At 35.9% G+C, this 14,871-nt stretch overlaps 1 pseudogene; it reads left to right on the top strand.

Annotated features, from left to right (window-relative positions):
- The first annotated feature begins 9,690 nt into the window (after positions 1-9,690).
- LOC141705629 (uncharacterized) lies at positions 9,691-13,466 on the top strand (annotated as a pseudogene).
- The last annotated feature ends 1,405 nt before the right edge of the window (positions 13,467-14,871 follow it).

Genomic DNA, 14,871 nt, shown 5'->3' with positions numbered 1-14,871 from the left:
GAGAATCATTTTTTAGATAATTTGTTGGCTCACTTTCCATTTCTTTCTGATTCTACTGAGAATACTGTGCAATATCTCAAATTAATCACCACAGATTCTACAGTAGTTTCTAATCCAAACTCTGTCATTTCTACTACCTCGACGGATATTGTTCATCCGTTGACCAATGATTTTATCTCGACAGATGTGCTTAACAGAAATTATCCGTTGACACTTTCAACTACTGCTTCGATGTTTCTCATCTGTTGACAATCACTGCACAACTTGAAATCTCAACTGTTGTCACAAGTATAGATGATTTAGTAGTTGTACAATCACTCTAAGGATTGAAGGAAGGGAGTGAACAGAGTGAGAGGCTGAGTTGCTCTCAGGCAAAAGGAGAGGAAAAGAGTGAAAATATGCAAGGTATTTCTTCCAGCTTGACAAAAGTGAGTGAGTGGAGTCCCACCTTAGTAGGTGAAGGTGAGAGTGTAAGGGTGGGAAGCCAAGGGGAGCCCTTGATGTAAGAAAATAGAGATTATGAAAGAAAAAGCAGGTACATAAGAATGGAAAGAGCCCATTGCTAGTGAGTTAAGGGATGTCAATGAGGATGAAAAGAAATGGTTATTTCAGCAAGATTATCAAGCTGTCTTAGAATATGTTTCTTATGAAGCTGAGGCATTACTCACCCTGTTTCATCTTATCAAGTTCTATCTGAACAGGACAATGTGGCTGCTGAGAGAATTCTCAACTTGGTGCACATAACTACTTTATGCAAACGGCCAAGGATACAATCACTGCCATGCCCTTCACAACTGGTGATGAATTTGACTAGAGTCTCTTCAGCTGCACCAACTTCAATCTTTAAAGCAAAATCAAGATGTAACTGAGCTCAAGCCAGAAATTGGTCAAGTCAAAAGGGAAATTACTGCAAGATTGGAGGCTACCTTTCCTAACACAACAATGCTAAGCTTAGGAAAAACTATGATCTAGTCAACAAAGTGGACTCTTTGTATGCCAGGCTCAAGACCCTGGAAACATCTATTACTCAAATCCACCGCCATCAAACTCAACAAACTCTGTTACTTCAGAAACTGGTGGCTGCACAAATGTCAACCTCCACTCAACTTGATGCTAACAAAAAGGGGGAGAAAAACTCTATTATTCCATTTAGACAGGGGGAGTCAACAAGTGAGGGGGAGAAAGTGCTCAACATACAAGTTAGAAATTTGCTTGTTAGAAGTTTAAAGTGCACTGGACTGCAGAGCCAAATTATTTACACTCTATGTTCTAATGTCTATGGCTGATATAGTATATTTCATTTCTAACATGTGAATTTATTATACAGAACAAGGAAGAAATCAAGATTTGGCCCTCACCATTTGGCAGTCAATCAGTACAGTTTTCTTACTCCTATCGTATGCCAATGACTTGGGTCTACCAAATGCTTTGCATTGATTTAAACTAAAAGTATTTGTTTTAATAGCTTGCTTAAGTTTATATATCAATTTCGTGAATTCTTTTTATTAACTTCTAATTTTGGTTAACATTAACAATAAAAGTTCCTGTTTTGATTTGAGTTCTTCTTCCTCAGATCTTATACGAAGTGGACTACTAAACCAAAATGGCATTATCTAGGTTACATTGTTATATTCGATCTTCTCAAGGTCGGAGTCCCCCAGTTATATAGTATCTAATCAATATTTCGTGATAATGATCATTATTCTTTCTTGTCTTTTGAAATGATTATACTTGTTTGTGAATCCCCTGATCCTTGTGTCGGATACTCTGACAATGCACCATCCCCTCAACGGATAGGGGATTCTTCCTGAATCCTAATTTTGATTCTTTCCCCACAATTTGTAGTCAAAATTTCTGTTAACTGCCTACTTTCCTAAATTAAGTATCAGTTTTTGTTATTAAATACAAACGTATTATGCTAGTGTTCATTTTTTGCATAAATTAAAAGATTTTACCTGTATTTTTGTGATTTTAGATCAATAAATTATGCATTTGATTAAATTTGCTTATAGTTTGTGGTTTTTTTAACAAGATTGAATATCTGTAACATGAAATCTAGAGAAAATCTATATTTCTATATGCCCTGTCCCCCCCCCCACCCGAATTCTAATATTATTATATTTATTTATTATATTTTGTGTCCACGCACCCCAGCACTTCTGCACTGTATCCTTGCTTGTCAGTTGTCGAAAGAAATATTTCATTGAACTAATGAGAAGATTTGCGGAGATCTCAAATATTTTGGAAAATTGAAATATTGAAACCCAAGAATCTGGAAATACGCATTGTAATGAAGTTCTGCAACTTTTATGACACACGTCTTAGAGAAGTCCCTACCCTTAAGATCAAGTTGCATCACATCTCAATCAGAACTTGATACAATTTATGAAATCCGCACATGATGGTCATGGGGATCATTTAAATGATTTTCTACTTTGTTTGACAAGCTCAGCCTTGTGGTTTGTGTTGGCTATTTATCTATTCACAATGAGAATGCTGTGTGTTTTACAGTTGGTGACTTAATATTACTTCCCAATTTTTTTTGAGCATAAAACAATTAATTTGAAAATTAGCCAGCCATCCATATAATTCAATTATCTAAATATATTGGAACAACCATGTACGTATGTAATTCAATTATCTAGAATATATTGGAACAACCATGTACGTCAATAACTTGTGAAATTAAAATGTAGTTATAGATAGGGACTTACATCTCCTCTTATAATGCCCAGGCTACAATTTTATATATACTTTCACATTAAATCTTGAAAGGAACTAAGAAACATCATCAAAATATGCACTGCATTTCTTTGGTCAAAATTACCATCGTTAATATACACAACCTATCAATAAGCACTCCAAAACCAATGCACTTAAGGGCTAGATGGATCATTATGAGTACCTACCTGAAAGCAGCATTTCAGACGTAAAAGCTCATACTTTCTGACTTCATAATTTTTTTGAGAAAAGAACTCTACCAACCTGCGATCTCATTTTTTCTAAAATTCTGGTGTCCTCATTATCGTTGAGATGCTCGATGGATAACAGACTTGTTTAAATTCTCGAGCCCAAAACGGAAGTCCAGCAATAAACCAGAAACAATTATAATATAGGCGTATTTGTAAGGGGGTTAGGGAACATAAGAAATTGCCTTCTTCGTTTGGCAACATGTACATAATTCGGATGTTATGCTGATCCGCTAGAAGAGAAGTGGGTAACACAACTCATTTGTTCTCACTGTTATCCGAATTGAAAATCTAACCTTGTTCCATACTAGGAGCTTCTGCAAAGCAAACAAATTCATGTAAAGGAAAAGATAATTATATTATGTAAATTCTTGATTTTTTCAAAGATTTGGTCATAGGGAAATGGTTGCTAACTTATAAACACCTATGATTAGAGTGTGAATTTAACCCTACACTTTTGTTGTAATTTAATCTCATAAAAGTAAATCGGATTAGCAAAAAAGGCTTTGTAAATAAGAGAAAGGTCACATTCAATGTACTCAAGTTCAAGCTCTCCATTAGCAGGTAGTAAAACAAATTCATTAGCATTTTATATCATTCAAGAATGAAAGTATTCGCCAATTCAAGTACATTTAAACAAAAGTTATACTCATTATGTTAAAAGGTTATTACTCGTATTTCCACCGTACATAAAAGATTTTCACATTATTCTATAACCTATATGTATGTACCTAAATTTTAGTCATTAGAGTAATGTTCATGACCGATAAGATGATGATGCCTAAAACTTTCTTACCAATGGGAGGATTAGCTAAGAATGCGATCGATAATCCAACCTGAGCTTGATAAATAGACCCTACTTTAATAACCACTTTGTACTTTACATATTTTGTAACTCTGATCCAAGATATAAAACAATCACCTGGTTCCTAGCCTGCCAAAAGACTCAGAAAAGCTCATCTTAGTTAAAATTATGTACATGCCTTCAGGTGAACATATTGTAAAGGCTAAAATCTAAATTACATAAAAAGAGAAGATGAAAGGAGAAAAAATACGACAATATATTAGGTAATAGGAAGAAACAAAGGGAGAAAATCATTAATCCTTGATATGGATGGCAATGACAGATATGTTCACCTCCACTTGAAACTCAAAAAAGCTCATCGTCCATTAATGTTGTAGATCCATGAGAGCACACCTTATACAAATAGATAACAATCCAAAAAAATTAAAGATTATGATACGATAATTGGTGGAATAATATCAAAAATTGCACATGAATTACAACTTTAAGTCTCTCGTCCATTAATGTTTTATAAAGGGTTTTCAAAAAGTAAAAAAGGCACCCAAGTGGAATATCGATGACAGTGAGAATCCAACCTTGTTTCTTGTTGGGAGCTCCTGCAAAGCTACAAATTTATAATGATTGAAACATGTTCAGAATCTTAATGTATTGAAAAATAAATGTTGGTAGCAAGAATAAATGAATTTAAAGTCATTTTGCAATTATAATTTTATAAAAATAACATGCAACTCTTCCCAACAAAAGAAAAAGCTCACAAACTTTTCGATAGTACACAAAAGTAGCACCAAACTTAAACCAAATGTTGTAAACAAATAGGTAAGAAAGCACTGAGTTTGGATGCTGGATTCTGGAATACACCCTCTGCTGGTGCATCAAGTATCATGTGATGATATTTAGTATTGAGGGAGATACAACTGCTAAAAACCTAGTTAGAAGCTATATATTCAGCTTTATGAGAGCTAGGATATGTACCAGCTATACTTGTTGATACCATTGCACTAATACTTTTTTAATTAAAAAAAGCTCAACATAAAAACACTGAAGAAGTTCAGGGGGATGAGTAGCCTAGCAAACCTAAATTTTGTATCAATCAGGTAATCCATTTTCTAATATAGGGTAGGAAGATACAATTTACAGATATCATATGTCAATTTTTCAAATCTTATAAACAGATTTTGATTTCAGAGATTCGGATTAAACAACTCTATTTTAAGCTTCAATTTTCTCAACAAATAAAGAGTTAAGTTTTCCGCAAGCGAAAATAGCAGTACTAAATTTAAACGAAATGTTTTTAAATTAATAGCCACCAAAAATTTATGGAATCCTAATCTATCAGAAGGTAATATGTTGTCAGCGATCAGAAAGTAAATAAAATCAAATAGAAGAAGCACAACAATATATCTAGAATTGAACAAAATGAAAGAAGCTTAATCCTAGAGATATACCTAAGAGAGTGGTCATGTCGTTAGAGCGGCTCTGAAACACGGGCAGGCCCATAAACTGGAAACCATATCCAAATTTGACATTGATTGCAAATGCAAATGAGCAGAGATGCACATGTAGGGATGCGTCCGGCACTTGGGGTGAACCGTGGCTATATCTGCGTCTGTAAATCAAGGGAAATAGTTGTGGCGGAGTGTTATCCTTGCGCAGGGATATGCACTATAAGTGAAGTCCTGCTATTACGGACGAGCCTTGGGCCTTCGCGGTTGGGCCTCATAGTTGGACATTCCTAAAGCTAGCGGAAGACGGAATTTGGATGGGCTTCTACCGGGCCTAGGAGTAAGAAGTCTAAGCCCATTAGATTTCTTGTTCCACAAGAACTACGTCAGGCTTGATCCCTATATAAAAGGTACGTAGGCATATTGAGAGGGTAAGAAGTTGAGAGCTGATAAGAGAGCCACCACTTACTCTGATCAATCTCAGCCTAAAACAACCACAAACCACCATACACCGCTTGATGTTCCGGCGAAGAACCACCGTCATAGATCTTAATTCCGGCGAGAAACCTTAATCTTTGTTGTTACCAGATTCCTCCGTCAACAGTTTCCACCAGCTATTGACGAAGTGTGTGTCCCATGTCCTTCAGTGTCTCTAGCAGAGTTCATACTAATGGTTGTCTCAGGATATGAAGCGCTAAAGCCCTTGGTAAGGTATCGAGCTCCAATCAGTTTCAAGTTACAATTTGAAGCATTGAACTCTTGTCCCACTTCACAAGTCCCCTTCCATCTCGAGGGAATCTCAGACATACCATCATACTTGAAGCTTGCACTCTCGGGCCAAATACCAGTGCCTATAACACCAATAATGACATCCTTCCCATTATCAGAGGCCGGCCATAAGCCTGTTGTAGGATTAAGAGGAAGAAACTCATACGTATGGGTGGTATGAACCGTGGCCTTTTTATCACCGTAAGCTGAGACAAATCCTGGAGACTTCTTTAGCGATTCCAATTCATCTATACTTAGCAACGCAGAAAAAACCATGAACTGCATGATCATAGGTGTAGAGAAGAGATGGAGAGGACCGATGATTTCTCGACTTGACAGAGTTGATGGTGGTGGAGTACCAAATGTGGTGGCTAGCAAAAGCCTTTGGCATTAAGGCTTTGGTCCATGTAAACAATGTAAGTATACCTATCATTTCCTGAAACTAAGATAGCTTGTAAAGCGAATTATGCAAATAGGAACCAAAAGTTAACTCCACATTCAAGCCCCATTTTTGCAGAGTTTTGGTAAGGGAAACTGATCTGTTCTAAACAAGTAAATGTTCATTATAAGCTGATGTGGTGGCAAGAATCAGTCTAAAAATAAACATCTACAACAGATTGTATGCTCGTTATGTGAGATAAATTATCTCTTCATTACTTTAAGATTTCAGTTTTATTCTGCAATTACATATAAAGACCTTTACAACTATAGAAACACACAAAAATCATTGTTGGTTTTCATGTCTTAACTTCAAATCATATTTATTCTAAGGTAGTGCAATCTCTATTTTGCATGTATGATGAAAATATGTATGATGAAACAGTCATTTCAATATTTTGCACAAAATCATAGTTTTCGGGGGTTCAGATCAAATAAGACACGAATCAAAATGAGTACTCAATCACAGCTATGACACCAGTAGTCAAAATCATGTCCTCAACTGGGTACGTTTATGAGAAGAATAACTTTGTGGCTCTGGTAAATAAGCAAATTCCGGCATCTGAAGACTATCACAAAATGATGGACTTCATCCTAAACTGCAAACTGAGTTATGCCATACTTGAGTCTCCAACCATTTACTGTGAAGTTGTCGAAGAAATTTGGACTACAGCCGTGTTCAATTCAAAGGTCAAAAACCATTATCTTCACTCTCAAAGGTAATGAACACTGTTTTAACTGTGATATAATTGAAAAATGCTTTAAATTGCCTGAAATAACACACTTGATCCACACATAGACACTGATGTGAGTAACATGCTAGTTTCTATGGGCTATGCTCTTACTGCCACTAAGTTAGGTGATATTAGGAGAATGGGTCTTAGGAAAGAATGGAGCTTTTTATGTGATTCCTTATTAAGATGTTTTTCTGGTAAAGTTAGCAACTTTGATGCTGTAACTTATTCACTTGTTAACATGCTCTATATGCTTTTAAGTGATAAGTACTTTATTTTCAGTATTTCAGTCATGTATGAATTAGGGAGTAAGTTAGGAGATATAAAGAAGAGGTCTAAGAACATATATTATGCTAGATTCTTTATGTTAATAGTTAATTTTGTGTCTGAGAATCTCTCGATCTTGAACCCAACAAACAAGTTAGATTTTTGGGTCCAAGAGAGAAGAGTTATTGCGGACCTGAACAGGGCAAATCACCACAAGAATGTTCCCCTTGTTTACATGTCAATCATGATGTCAATCATGGAACAGCCTTAGGTAAAGGAGGTAAATTATTTTGTCCCTATTACTTCTCAACCACCTATTTCTTTACAATCAACTGTGGCCATGGCACCTGTGACAGTGACCAAACAGGTGTTTACCCAAGCCACAAAACCAAAAATCTTAAAATCGAACTCAAAGAAAGCCCCCTCTAGTTTCTCTCAAAAGCAGCTAGTTGTAAAATCTACTAAAAACCAAGAGGGGAGTGTGAAGGGAAGTAAGTCTGGTGAGGGACAGGGTGAACATAAAAGAAGCCCTAAGAATAAGGATGGAGAAGTGAGTGTAACCAAACCTAGACACACTGCAGTTTCCCAACAAAATGTAGTGATTAATAAGGATATAAGCTCATTACTAGTTTCATCCTCCCAAAAGGATGTTACAATTGAAACAAGCTCTCAACCAAGAGCACAGGCCAAGAGGGTTAGGGACACAAGCTCACCCCGAACTTATGATAGAAATAAGAAATCCAAAATACTTGGGCATACACATGGTGCACACACTGTGCAAATTGCAGTCAAAGACTCGGTTACAGCACCTTCTCAAATTCAGATTGATGTGGCTCCAGTAAATGTGGAGTCACAGCCAAAATCTTTAGTGATAGAAGCACCTCACACACAAAATTCACCCACAAATTCTCTGGATGTGGACATGATTCACACATCAATTCCTGACTTTCCTTCTTTAACTCTCATGGAGAAGCCAAAATCTACAGCAAGTGAGCATCATTTTTTAGATGATTTGTTGGCTCACTTTCCATTTCTTTCTGATTCTACTGAGAATACTGTGCAAAATCTCAAATCAATCACCACAGATTCTACAGTAGTTTCTAATCCAAACTCTGTCATTTCTACTATCTCGACGGATATTGTTCATCTGTTGACCAATGATTTTATCTCGACAGATGTGCTTAACAGAAATTATCCGTTGACACTTTCAACTACTGCTTCGACGGATGTTTCTCATCTGTTGACAATCACTGCACAACTTGAAATCTCAACTGTTGTCACAAGTATAGATGATTTAGTAGTTATACAATCACTCTAAGGATTGAAGGAAGGGAGTGAACAGAGTGAGAGGCTGAGTTTCTCTCAGGCAAAAGGAGAGGAAAAGAGTGAAAATATGCAAGGTATTTCTTCCAGCTTGACAAAAGTGAGTGAGTGGAGTCCCACCTTAGTAGGTGAAGGTGAGAGTGTAAGGGTGGGAAGCCAAGGGGAGCCCTTGATGTAAGAAAATAGAGATTATGAAAGAAAAAGCAGGTACATAAGAATGGAAAGAGCCCATTGCTAGTGAGTTAAGGGATGTCAATGAGGATGAAAAGAAATGTATTTGTTTTAATATTTGCTTAAGTTTATATCATGTCGTGAATTATTTTTATTAACTTCTAATTTTGGTTAACATTAACAATAAAAGTTCCTTTTTTTGATTTGAGTTTCTTCCTTAGATCTTAATACTGAAGTGGACTACTAAACCAAAATGGCAGTATCTAGGTTACATTGTTATATTTGATCTTCTCAAGTCCGGAGTCCCCCAGTTATATAGTATTTAATCAATATTTCGTGATTAATGATCCTTATTCTTTCTTGTCTTTTGAAATGATTATACTTGTTTGTGAATCCCTTGATCCTTGTGTCCGATACTATGACATGCACATCCCCTCATCGGATAGGGGATTCTGTTAGATATTGTGAGAGTTTACCCTGGAGTTTGAATCAGTCATAGTTAAGTTTAGTAGATAAGATTAGTTTCCTTGTTTTTAGTTGATAGAAATGTTCAAATCAGATTATCTAGTAGTTCCTATTTTGTAGGAAAATTTGTTTTATGTAAGCCTATACAATAGGCAGTCTCAGATGAAATAACGTATGTAGTTTTCTCTTATTCAACATCAAATAAACAATTTTATTTCTTAACAGCGGTATCAGAGCTTACATCCTAAGGGCTGTGAAGCAAATTTCTTAAGTGTGTGAGTGCTTAACACAATGAGGTTGGTGTAAAAATGTCTAGTTCTAGCAGCACTTCATCCTTAATTCCAATGTTTAATGGCGAAAACTATCACATATGGGCTGTTAAGATGAGGTTTTATTTGAAGTCTCAAGGTTTATGGAGTGTAGTGCTCTCTGAAGAGGATCCACCCCCATTAAGAGGTAATCCAACAATTGCTCAAATAAAAGTAAATGAAGAGAAAAGACTCAAGAAAGACAAAGCAATCACTTGCCTTCATTCAGCTCTTACAGATCAGATTTTCACTAAAATTATGGATTTGGAAACACCTAAGCAAGTATGGGAGAAACTCTAAGGTGAATATGAAGGAAATAGCAGGGTCAAAGCTGTTAAACTTCTCACGTTGAAGAGAGAATTTAAATTGATGAAGATGAAGGACACTGAATCTATTAAAGATTATTCTGGCAGGTTAATGGATGTTGTAAATCAAGTGAGGTTACTTGGCGAGGCATTCACGGATCAGAAGGTAGTTGAAAAAATCATGGTTTCAGTGCCTCAAAAGTTTGAATCTAAGATCTCTGCAATTGAAGAGTCCTGTGACATGAAAGATCTTACGATTGCAGAGCTAATCAGCAAGCTTCACGCACAGGAGCAAAGGGTTTCAATCAGAGGTGATGTATCTACTGAAGGAGCATTTCTAGCAAATCAGAAAGGAAGATTAGAAGGGCTTTCAAAGAATGGAAACTTTTCACCTTGCTCTCACTGCAGAAGAACCAATCACGCTGATAAAGATTGTTGGTACAAAGATAAACCATCAATTCGTTGTAATTTCTGCAAAAAAACTTGGTCATGGCGAGAAGTATTGCAGAGCCAAAAAGAAACCATCCGAGCGGCCAACACAACAAGCAAACATGGGTGTAGAAGATGAAAATAATGATGAGCATTTATTTGTGGCATCACAAGAAGTTGGTTCTCATGATTTAAATTCTTGGTTGATTGACAGTGGGTGTACCAGTCACATGACCAGATATTTGTCAATTTTTACATCTATTGATACATCAGTCCAACCAAAAATCAAGCTTGGAAATGGGGAAATTGTGCAAGCAAAAGGAAAAGGGGAAGTTGCTATCAACACCAGAAAAGGTACGAAGATCATTTCAAATGTCCTTTATATCCCAGAACTAGATCAAAATTTGCTTAGTGTTGCACAAATGACAAAAAATGGGTATGGGGTATTTTTTAAGGAAAATTATTGCTTGATTACTGATGTACGTGGTGTAGAGATAGCAAAACTAAAAATGATGGGAAACAGTTTTTATTTGAAACTTGATTTAGTAGAAGTTCATGTTTTTAGTGCTAAGATTGATAATAGTGTTGTTTGGCACAAACGATATGGTCACTTTAATTTAAAGTCACTAAAGTTCATGCAAGAAGTTGGTATGGTTGAAGATATGCCTGAAATCACAATTAGTAGTCAAACATGTGAAAGTTGCGAGCTAGGAAAACATCATCGACACCCATTTCCTAAAAATTTGGCCAGGAGAGCTACTCAAAAGCTGGAATTAATCCACTCGGACATTTGTGGACCAATGAGCACGTCCTCACTAAATGGTAGCTTGTATTTTGTACTATTTATTGACGATTTAAGCAGAATGACATGGGTTTATTTTCTAAAATCCAAGTCTGAAGTTTTCTCTGTGTTCAAAAGCTTCAAAAAACTGGTTGAAACTCAAAGTGGGGAAACGATTAAGATGCTCAGAACTGATAACGGCGGTGAATATACCTCAAAAGATTTCAAAGCTTTCTGCAAAGAATTTGGAATCGTACATTAGCTTACGGTGCCATACTCACCGCAACAGAACGGTGTCTCCGAAAGGAAGAACAGAACAGTAATGGAAATGGCAAGGTGCATGCTATTTGAGAAGAAGTTGCCAAAGGTTTTGTGGGCCGAAGCAGTCAACACCTCTGTATATTTGTTGAACAGATTACCAACTAAATCAGTTGAAGGAAAAACACCAATAGAGGCATGGTCCAAAGAAAAACCATCTGCTAAGGGTCTTAAGATATTTGGGTCTATGTGCTACTTTCATGTGCCATCTGTCAAGAGAGGCAAGTTAGATGAAAAAGCTGAAAAAGGCATTTTTATTGGATATGCAGCAGAAGCAAAAGGCTACAGAATATATAGTTTAAGCAGAATGAAAATTGAGATAAGTAGAGATGTGCACTTCGATGAGAATTCATACTGGAATTGGGACTTGAAAGAAGTTCAAAGTTGTGATCAGACCACTTTATCAATCCCTTTACCAGTAAAGGAAGCTACATATGATGAAAATCAAGGTGATGTTTCAAAAACTTCAGATACACCGGTGTTAAAGGAGAGATCATTAGCTGACGTATATGAGAGATGTAATCTCGTACATGCTGAACCTACAAATTACAATGAAGCTACAGAGAAATCAGAATGGGTAGAAGCAATGAAAGCTGAAATTGATGCTATCGAGAGGAATAAAACTTGGGAATTGGTAGATTTACCTAAGAGTAAGAAGGCAATTGGCGTGAAGTGGGTTTTCAGAACTAAATTTAATCCAGATGGCTCAATCTTTAAGCACAAGGCCAGATTAGTTGTGAAAGGTTTTTCTCAAGTTGCTGGAGTGGACTATGGGGACACATTTGCACCCGTAGCCAGGCATGATACAATCTGGTTGCTACTTGCACTTGCTGGTCAAAAAGGATGGGAAGTGTACCATTTAGATATTAAATCAGCTTTCTTGAATGGTATACTTGTTGAGGAAATTTATGTTAAACAACCGGAAGGTTTTGAAGTTGTTGGACAAGAGCATAAAGTATACAAGCTATATAAAGCTTTATATGGCTTGAAGCAAGCACCGAAGGCCTGGTACAACAGAATTGACTCCCATCTGATCAAACTTGGATTTAGGAGGAGCGAGAACGAAGTTACTTTGTATACAAAATAAGATGAAGATGGTTTGCAACTGGTAGTGTCACTTTATGTTGATGACATGCTCGTGACTGGAAGTAACACAAAAATGATAAATACTTTCAAAATGGAGATGCAGGATGTCTTTGAAATGTCTGATCTTGGCACCATGAATTACTTTCTTGGAATGGAAATAAAGCAATGCAGCTCAGGTATCTTCATTTCTCAAAAAAATTATGCTATTGATATTCTTAAAAGGTTTAAGTTAGATTCTTGCAAAGAAGTAGCAACTCCATTGGTACAAAATGAGAAGATTTCAAAAGATGATGGTGAGAAGCTTGAGGATTCCTCTGCATTTAGAAGCTTGGTTGGCAGCCTATTGTATTTGACAGCAACTAGACCTGATTTGATGTTTTCAGCTAATTTGCTTTCAAGGTTTATGAGTTCACCTAGCAATGTTCACATGGGGATTGCAAAGAGAGTGCTAAGGTACATAAGAGGAACGAGTAATCTTGGCATATGGTATTTAAAAAAAGGAGGAGTTAAGCTAGATGGTTATCATGTTGACATTACAGGAGTTAAGCTAGAGGGTTATGCTGACAGCGATTGGGCTGGAAGTGTTGATGACATGAAGAGCACTTCAGGTTATGTATTTACAATTGGTTCAGGTGTGATTTGTTGGAATGCGAGAAAGCAAGAAGTAGTGGCACAATCAACCGCCGAAGCCGAGTATATCTCTCTAGCAGCTGCTGCAAATCAAGCAATATGGTTAAAGAAATTGCTTACTGATTTATGCCAAGAACAAAGCTCACCAACTGACTTATTTTGTGACAACAAGTCAGCTATTGCAATTGCAGAGAATCCCGTGCAACATGGCAGAACCAAGCACATAAATGTGAAATATCACTCCATTAGAGAAGCCGAAAAGAATTGTCTTACCAAGGTACATTACTGCTCAACTGATGTACAACTTGCTGACATTATGACAAAGGCACTTCCCAGGTCAAGGTTTGAGTATCTTAGGAGGAAGCTTGGAATGAATAAGGCAAATCTCAAGGAGGAGTGTTAGATATTGTGAGAGTTTGCCCTGGAGTTTGAATCAGTCATAGTTAAGTTTAGTAGATAAGATTAGTTTCCTTGTTTTTAGTTGATAGAAATGTTCAAATCAGATTATCTAGTAGTTCCTTTTTTGTAGGAAAATTTGTTTTATGTAAGCCTATACAATAGGCAGTCTCAGATGAAATAATGTATGTAGTTTTCTCTTATTCAACATCAAATAAACAATTTTATTTCTTAACAGATTCTTCCTAAATCCTAATTTTGATTCTTTCACCACAATTTGTAATCAAAATTTCTGTTAACCTCCTACTTTCCTAAAATTAAGTATCAGTTTTTGTTAGTAAATACAAACATATTATGCTGGTGTTCATTTTTGCATAAATTAAAATATTTTACCTGTATTTTATGTTTTAGATCAATAAATTATGCATTTGATTAAATTTGCTTATAGTTTGTGGTTTTTTTTAACAAGATTGAATATCTATAACATGAAATCTAGAGAAAATCTATATTTCTATATGTAGTGCCCCCCGCACCCGAATTCCCATATTATTATATTTATTTATTAGATTTTTATCCACGCACCCAGCACTTCTGCACCCGTATCCTTGCTTGTCAGTTGCCGAAGAAATCTTTCATTGAACTAATGAGAAGATGTGCGGAGATCTCAAATATTTTGGAAATTTGAAATTTTGAAACCCAAAAATCTGGAAAATAGGCATTGTAAGGAAGTTCTGCAACTTTTATGTCACACGTCTTAGAGAAGTCCTACCCTTAAGATCAAGTTGCATCACATCTCAATCAGAACTTGATACAATTTATGAAATCCGCACATGATGGTCATTGGAATCATTTAAATGATTTACTACTTTGTTTGACAAGCTCAGCCTTGTGGTTTGTATTGGCTATTCTATCTATTCAAATGAGAATGTTGTGTTTTACAGTTGGTGATTAATGGAATTATCTTCTTTATTGCAGGAAGTATTATTTATATACAAGTCGTTAACACCTGAGAAACTTACTATGAAAGATTCAAGTAAAGTTTGTGATGTACTTGTTTTGTTTGAGGTCATTTCCGCTCCTTTAATTTCCTTTTCTAGTGGTATTAACTTTGTAATGTATTTGCTTTATATGTTCGATTTCCTAATTTTCAAACTTTTTTCTTATCAAATTTATTTTTACTTATCAAATTTATTATCTATATACATCAAATTTATTTTTACTTATTGAGGAGCCATA

The sequence above is a fragment of the Apium graveolens genome, unplaced genomic scaffold, assembly GCF_009905375.1.
Source record: "Apium graveolens cultivar Ventura unplaced genomic scaffold, ASM990537v1 ctg9132, whole genome shotgun sequence".
NCBI classification, from domain to species: domain Eukaryota; kingdom Viridiplantae; phylum Streptophyta; class Magnoliopsida; order Apiales; family Apiaceae; genus Apium; species Apium graveolens.
Note: the sequence above shows the minus strand (reverse complement) of the source record. Positions and strands in the feature narration are given on the sequence as shown.